Genomic DNA, 7,811 nt, shown 5'->3' with positions numbered 1-7,811 from the left:
CGGGCCACCTTCTGGTACTGAAGGGTCTGCGTTTGTGCCCATGAGATGCTTGTCAAGGGCCGACTTCTTTTTGCACCAAGTTCCCTCAAACGAGGAAAGGCGAAATAGAAACACAGCGTTCAGGGAAAACTCAGCAGCTTGTACAACGAGGTAAGAAATGATTTATCCGAAACGTTAACGGAATTTCTCTCTCTTAACTAATGGAATATTGTGGACACTGTGTTTTTGTTTTTCAGTCATTCCGGTGTGTAACTATTGGCAGGACCTGTGGGATAATTCTCCGACCTGAATACGTGTGGTATATCATATTAGTTCCACAGAGACATGCTTTCATACTGTAAGGCAAGAACTCTGACATTTCCTTGTGAGAACGTCACCTCTCTTCCTGCTCCACCACTTGCAGATTTCTCACAAGATAACTACACGTAGGGAGGGTTGTTCATTCTATCTCACTGACAGTACAAAATAAGAATCGGAAATGTGCAGCAAGCAAACAGGATGGCAAATGATATACTGACCCTTTAAGAGAATATTTGAGGCCAGTTGTAAGTATAAAAACAGGTAAGATTTATTTTTCCAATCTTCCCAATCCTGACAAAAGTCTTCAAATGTTAACTGAGTTTCTCTTCCTACAGATGTGGCCTGATATTTCTTGCTTTTATAAAGCCATAAAACATAAAGGCAGATTGAGGCCATTTGCTGGCTTATTGGGTTTGTTGACCGTGAAGTTTTAAACTCAAACGAAGATTTAAATCCCTATCCAAATATATAAATAGCCACAGGTATCCCCTATGCTATAGCTACCTTCATTTCCATTTATTCTCCATGACAAGTTTAGCTGCCAATATGTACCTACTATTTACCCCTTTGGTAAAAACAGTTTATTTATTTTCAGTGATACATTTAAATTTAAACATTCCTAAAACACATTGGAAATTCACATAGGATTCCTATCTTATAAATGATTTTCAAATTACAAACAATTTCTAAAGCACAAAGGATTTCTAAAACACAGATACAATTCCTGTAAGCAGAAAGGATATTCCTATGAGTTGCACACAAGATTGTCCATCGCAGAAATCAAAGGCAGGGGAATAGATTCTGGTTCACCCCATCTTTCTGTCATTCTTCTGATGTTCCTGGACCATTCCTAATAAACCTGACTAATCCCTACATTTATACTGTTTCTGCCACTTGTTGACTTCATATGTATATACCTTTTCACTCAGGTAGTCTAAACGCTTCTGGGGACAGAGGTCCCAGGTATCCAGATTATTGCTATAAAAATGACTCTGTGAGTACACAGATTAAGTATTTGATGCACTAAATAATAGGATCAACCTAGTCTGCAAGCTTCCTTGAACTGAGTAACTTGATCAGCATTCTCTGGTTTGATCCTAGCCAATTAACATAACCCCATTGTTTTATACTTCATCTCTGGAGCAATAAGCCCAGGTGTTATGGGCACGCCCTGTTTCCTACAGACAGTGCTTGTTTGCAAAACTGTCCTCTCAACTTTAGACTGATTATTGCTTGCCATTTACATAAGAACTGAAGACTAGCTCTCATTTACAATATAAACCTAAAAAAAGAATATTGGTTGGTATTTTAACTTAATAACAACTCTGATCTTTATAAACACACAGTTGCTATGTTTAGAAAGCTAAGCTTAGCAAAAAAGAAAGGCCCCTGGTGCTGGACAACAAATATCCATCATATTCTTAGACCATTCATTCAGCTCCACCATTCAATCATGACTGTTTTATTTTCCCTGTCAACCTTAATCTTCTGCCTTCTCCCTATTAAGCATTAACACCTTACCAATTATGAACTTACCAACCTCCGCTTTAGCTATGTCCAATGACTTGGCCTCCACTGCCCTCTGTGCAATAAATTCTACAGATTAATCTCCTTTCAGCTGAAGAAGTTCCTCATCTCAGTTCTAAAGAGAAGTCCCATTCTGAGACTGCGTCCTCTGGTCCAAGTCTCTTCCGCTTTTAGAAACATTCTGTCCATCAAACATTTTCTCTATTTAGACTCTTCAACATCAGGCAGGTTTCTATAAAATTCTCTCACATTCTTATAAACTCTAGTGAGTATAGGCACAGAACCATCAAATGTTCCTCATACATTAACCCCTTCATTCCTGGGATCATTCTCTTAAACCTTTCTGGACCCTCTCCAATGCCAGCACATTTTTTCCTAAATATGCGATTCAGAAGTCATAGAGAAGTACAGCACAAAAACAGGCCCTTCAGCCCATCTAGTCCATGCAAAATCCATTTAAACTGCCTACACCCATCCACTTGCACTGGGACCACAGACTTCTGTACCCCGACCATGTATCTTCAAATTTATCTTAAACATTAAAATCAAATTCGCATGGACCACTTGTGCTGGCAGCTCATAACCCTCTGAGTGAAGAGGTTTCCCCTCATTTTGCCCTTAAACTTCTCACCTTTCACACTTAAGCCATGTCCTCTGGTTGTGGTCCCACCCAAGCTCAATGGAAAACTCCTGCTTGCATTTACCGTATCTATACCCTTCATAATTTTGTATACCTCTATAAAATTTCCTCTCAATCTTCTGTGTTCCAAAGAACACAGTCCTAACCTATTCAATCTTGCCTTATGACTCAGGTCCTCCAGACCTGGCAAAATTCTTGTTAATTTTCTCTGTACTTTTTCAACCTTGTTTACATCTTTCCTCCAGGTAGGTGACCAAAACTGCACACAATACTCCAAATTAGGCCTCACCAACGTTTTATGCAACTTCAACATAACATCCCAACTCCTGTACTCAATACTTTGATTTATGAAGGCCAAGGTGCCAAAAGCATTCTTTATGTCCAGATTTTTACTGTGATGCCACTTTCAACAAATTATGTACCTGCATTCCCAGATTTTGTTCTATCACACTCCTCAGTTTCCCTACTGTTCACAGTGTAAGACCTATCCTGGATGGTCCTACTGAAGTGCAAAACCTCAAGCTTGTCCACATTAAATTCTACCTGCCAGCTGATGCAGCTCCCTCTGCAGGCTGTGATAGCCTTCCTCACCTACACCTTCTGTCCACTACACCTCCACAAATTGTTGATCCAGTTAACCTCATTATCATCCAGATCATTGGTATAGATGACAAAACAACAATGGGCCCAGCACCAATCCCTGTGGCACATTAGGATTCACAGGTCTCTAGTCAAAGTGTTCATGATACTCCAAATGTGGTCTGACCAATACCTTATAAAGCTCTAGCATTACATCCTTGCTCTTAAAGTCTAGTGCTCTAGAAATGAATGCTAATGGTGCATTTACCTTTCTTACTACTGACTCGAATCAACAAATTAAGCTTTAGGGAATCTAACACCAGGACCACCCCCACCCCCAAGTGCCCTTGCATCTCTAATTTCTGGATTTACTTCCTGTTCAGCAAATAGTCTACACCTTTATTCCTTCTACTAAAGTGTATCACTACAAGTTGCTTGAAGTTAAATTCTTATCCCATGCTAAACATTTTGTTTTATTCATTATTCTGATGTCTTCTGTAACCTCTCTTGCACTCTTCTCTTTTACTTTATCCACACTTTTCCAAGCTGTTGAATCCACCCCCTATTATTTAGTTTAAAGCCCCATCTACATGTCTTGTTATGTGACTTACCAGGACCCTAGTTCCAGTATGGTTCAGGTGGAGACCATCCCATGAGAACAGGTCCCTCCTTTCCAAATACTGGTGCTATTGTCCCACGGATTCAAACATATTTCTCCCACACCCATCTTTAAACCACACCTTTATCTCTCTGATCTTATTAACTCCATGTCAAATTACACGTGGCTCAGATAACAATCCTGAGATAATTACCTTTTACCCTAGCTGCTCAAATTCCCTTTGCAAAACACTTCCCTCATTTTTCCTTTGTCATTGGTACCCACATGAACCAAGAGAACTGGGTCTTCCCCCCTACTAAAATTCCTCTACAGATCAGCTGAGTTGACAATACAGACCTCAGGACTCTCAACTCTTGTGAACAAAATTTGTCTCTTCCCCTGATTATACTGTCCACAATTACATTTCTCTTCTCTCACTCCCTGAACTACGGTACCACAGCTCAGCTGCTTATCCTTCCTACAGCCCACACTCAGCCTCACACACAGAATTATTTTAGATTTTCAACAGCTGCAATTTTTTTATTATCAAATATAATTCCTTGAATGACAGGTTTGTCATTTGAAGAGAAAAATTAAAAGGCCATTTAAGGCTGAAATGAGTAGAAATCTGGAGGTAATGAAATGACTGAACCTTTTTAACTCTGTTCTGGACTGGAGAAGTTCTTACAAATTTCAGTAAAGCATTTGATAAGGTTGCACAGGACAGGCCCATTCAGTAAGGTAGGATACATAGGATCCAGGGAAACTTATCAGTGTGGATTCAGAATTGGCTTGCTACAGAGGCAGAGGGTGGTTGTAGATTGAGTGTATTCTGCCTGGAGGTCAGTGACTGGTGGTGTTCCACAAAGTTCTGGGACCCCTGCTCTTTGTGATTTACATAAAGATCTTGGACAAGGAAGCGGAAAACTGAGCTAGTAAATTTGCAGATAACACAAAGGTTGGTGGATTGTGTATAGTGTGGAGGGTTGTTGTCGGCTGCAGAGCTGGGCTGAATAGTGGCAGATGGTGCTCAATCTGAAAAAAGTGTAATGTGATTCACTTTGGAAGGTTAAATTTGAAAGAATATAGGGTTAATAGCAGTATTCTTAACAGAATGGAGTAACATAGGGATCTTAGGGTTCACATCCATAGAGCCCTCAAAATTCCAGCACAAGCTGATAAGGTTGTTTAGAAGGTGTATGAAGAAATGTTGCAGCTCTATAAACCCCTGGTTAAATCACACTTGGAATATTGTATTCTTTTCTGGTCACCTCAACGTAGGAAAGATGTGGAAGGTTCAGAGAGGGTCCAGACTAGAGAGCATGTCTTATGAGAATGGGTTGATGGACTTGTGTCTTGTATACTTCCCCCCGGTGGTAGTAGTGAGAGGAGGGCATGTTCCAGATTGCGAGGGTCCTTAATGATGGATGCCAGCTTTGTAAAGCACTGCCATTTGAAGATGTATTCAGTGGTGGAGCTGGTTGAGTTTACCATCTTCTGGAGCCTCTTTCAATCCTGTGCACTGGTACCTCCATACCACAAAGTGACACAACCAGAATTAGAATCAGGTTTATTATCACTGGCATGTATTGTGAAATTTGTTAATTAGCAGTAGCAGTTTTAGGCAATACACGATAATATTGAGAAAAACTAAAGCAATCTCCCTAAATATTTGTGCATATTAAATAGATTAAAAGTAGTGCAAAAACAGATGTAATACATATTTTTGAAACTGTTTATGACAGTGTTCACGCGTTCAATGTCCACTTCGGACAAGGTGAAGGTAGCTGTTCCTGAATTGCTGAGTGTGTGCCTTCAGGCTTCTGTACCTCCTTTCCGACAGTAACAATGAGAAGACGGGATGCCCTGGGTGATCATGGAATAATCTCCATATAAATCTATAGAAATTTGCTAGTATTTTCTGATGTACCAAATTTCCTCAAACTCCTAATTAAGTATAACCATATGCCTTAACATGACTGGATCAATATAGTGAAATGTTGATGCCCAGCAGTGAAACTACTCATCTTTACACCTCTGATCCCTCAATCAGAACTGGTGTGTTTTCCCGATGCCTACAATAAATTCCTTGGTCTTACTGACATTGAGTACACTGTTGTTACAACATTATTTGACCAGCCAAACTATTTCCTCCTGTACATGTCCTCGTTGCCATCTGAGTTTGTGCAAACAATAGTGGTGTCATCAGCAAATTTATAGATGTCATTTGAGCTGTGCCTAGCGATACAATCCTGGGTGTAGAGAAAGTAGAGCAGTAGGCTAAGCATGCATCTTTGAGGTGTATCTGCACCTCTGTTGGTTGCCAACAAGGAGAGGATGTTATCGCCAATCTGTATAGATTGTGGTCTCCCATTAACGAAGTCAACAATCCTTAGCAAGGGAGGTAGAGGGGTACAGATTTTAAAGCTTGTTCATTAATACTGAGGGAATGATGGTATTTGAAGGCAAGTTGCAATTGATAAACAACAGGTATTGATATTTGTCAGGTGGTCCTAATTCCAGGAGAGCCAGTGAGATTGCATCTGCTGTAGTCCTGCTATGACTGTAAGCAAACTGCATTAGATTCATGTCCTTGTCAGGATAGTTCTTTCTAGCCATCACCAACTCAAATACTTCATCACAGAAAATGATATTGCTACCATGTGATAGATGTTGAGTGGCTACTCATCTTGATCTTATCTGTAAGAGGCAAAACCTAGTCATCCTTTCTGCCTCTATCCTGATTTTGTATACCTCTTATCTGGAGATCCACCTCTGATTGACTGTGCATGCACATGAAATTCCTTATATTTACAACCTTTTTATAATCTTTTCCCCACTCTCTCTGAAGTTTGTTTAATAGGTAAAAATGTTTCAATATGCCAAAAGACAGCAATAAGGCTAGAGCAGAGACAAGTTGCTAAAAAGCCCATTATTGTGCTGTATATTCTATCTAATGTAATTCATGACAAATGTCAGGTATGACAGACCACAGTTGGTAACTAGACAATTTCCAAATCCTACAGAGTGGAGATGTAGGGACGAAATTGAGGTACAAATCAAAGAGTGATTGAGATAAAAATGTAGTTAATATAAAAGCAAATTTAAGTCTCAAAGGTAGTTACAGGCAGTACATGTTATGAACAAGAAATCTACAGGAGGCTGACGCTATATTTTCAGATAAAAGGATTTAAGTTAAAGCTGAATGAGGAGGGGATAACAATGTCAGACAACAAAACAGGCCAGCATAACTGAAAAGCCACACATCTAAAAGTTCAGAAACAGGAAGAGAAACAGTTATGTTTGAGAACTATTCAAAGATCATCAACTCTCTCACCACATTTATACTTAACTATTGAATATTTCCATTCATCAGAATTACAGTATCTGGGGCATTTTGTTTCTTACTTCCATCTAAAGACGATGCAGTCCTGGGTGACAGATGCTAGAGTGGAGACAGCAGAACTGACTACAATCCTTCAGTCCCCCTTAGATAATAAGGACTGAAAAAGTAACACAAGGCCAATTATAACCAAAGTTTATGGGATAAACACAGTAACTACAGGCAGCTTGAATCTGACAGAAACTGCTCTCACGGGCAAGGAAGGATTAATAAGAGATGTTACGGCATGGATTTACTAGACACTACTTATACTCTCTGTATGAAGTAAAAGAGTGCTAATTAAATTAAGGCAAAAGAGACTGCACATACAACTGTTGCCCAGGTGCTTCACCAGTCACAGCTTTATGGTAGAAATGGCAAAGGGAAAGCCACTGTTGGAAAAAAAAACTTGCATGAAATCTTGGCTAGTTTGCCCAAAGCCATATGTGAGACTCTGAAATCAACTGAAAGAACAGTCTGATGAAACTAAAATTGAGCTTTTTGGTCATCAGACTTAAGGCTAGGCTTGTGTAAGCCAAACACCACACGTTATCAAAAAACACTCTACTGTGGTGGCTGCAACATGCAGTAGACCCTGGAAGGTTAAGGTAGAGAGCAAAATGAATGCAGCAAAATACAGGGAAATCCTGGAGGAAAGCCTGATGCAGTCTGCAATAGAACTGTGATTCGGGAGATCTGTTTTCCAGCAAGACAATGACCCCAAGCATAAAGCCAAAACTACACAGGAATAGCTTAAAAACAAAGTTCATGATCCTGGACCTCAA

General features: G+C 39.8%; 1 protein-coding gene across 3 annotated transcripts in view; it reads left to right on the top strand.

Moving 5' to 3' along the window:
• Position 1: 1 nt before the first annotated feature.
• Positions 2 to 7,811, top strand: part of asb3 (ankyrin repeat and SOCS box containing 3) — a 100,505-nt gene continuing 92,695 nt past the window's right edge. For 2 of the 3 annotated variants that reach the window (XM_059985932.1, XM_059985931.1), the window contains exon 1: positions 2 to 561. The gene's annotated coding sequence lies outside the window, so the exon portion shown is untranslated. The remainder of the gene's footprint in view (positions 562 to 7,811) is intronic. The other variant, XM_059985926.1, reaches the window with a different exon arrangement.

The sequence above is a fragment of the Hypanus sabinus genome, chromosome 12 (genome assembly GCF_030144855.1).
Source record: "Hypanus sabinus isolate sHypSab1 chromosome 12, sHypSab1.hap1, whole genome shotgun sequence".
Classification (NCBI taxonomy): Eukaryota; Metazoa; Chordata; class Chondrichthyes; order Myliobatiformes; family Dasyatidae; genus Hypanus; species Hypanus sabinus.
This window is presented reverse-complemented; position numbering and strand designations above follow the sequence as displayed.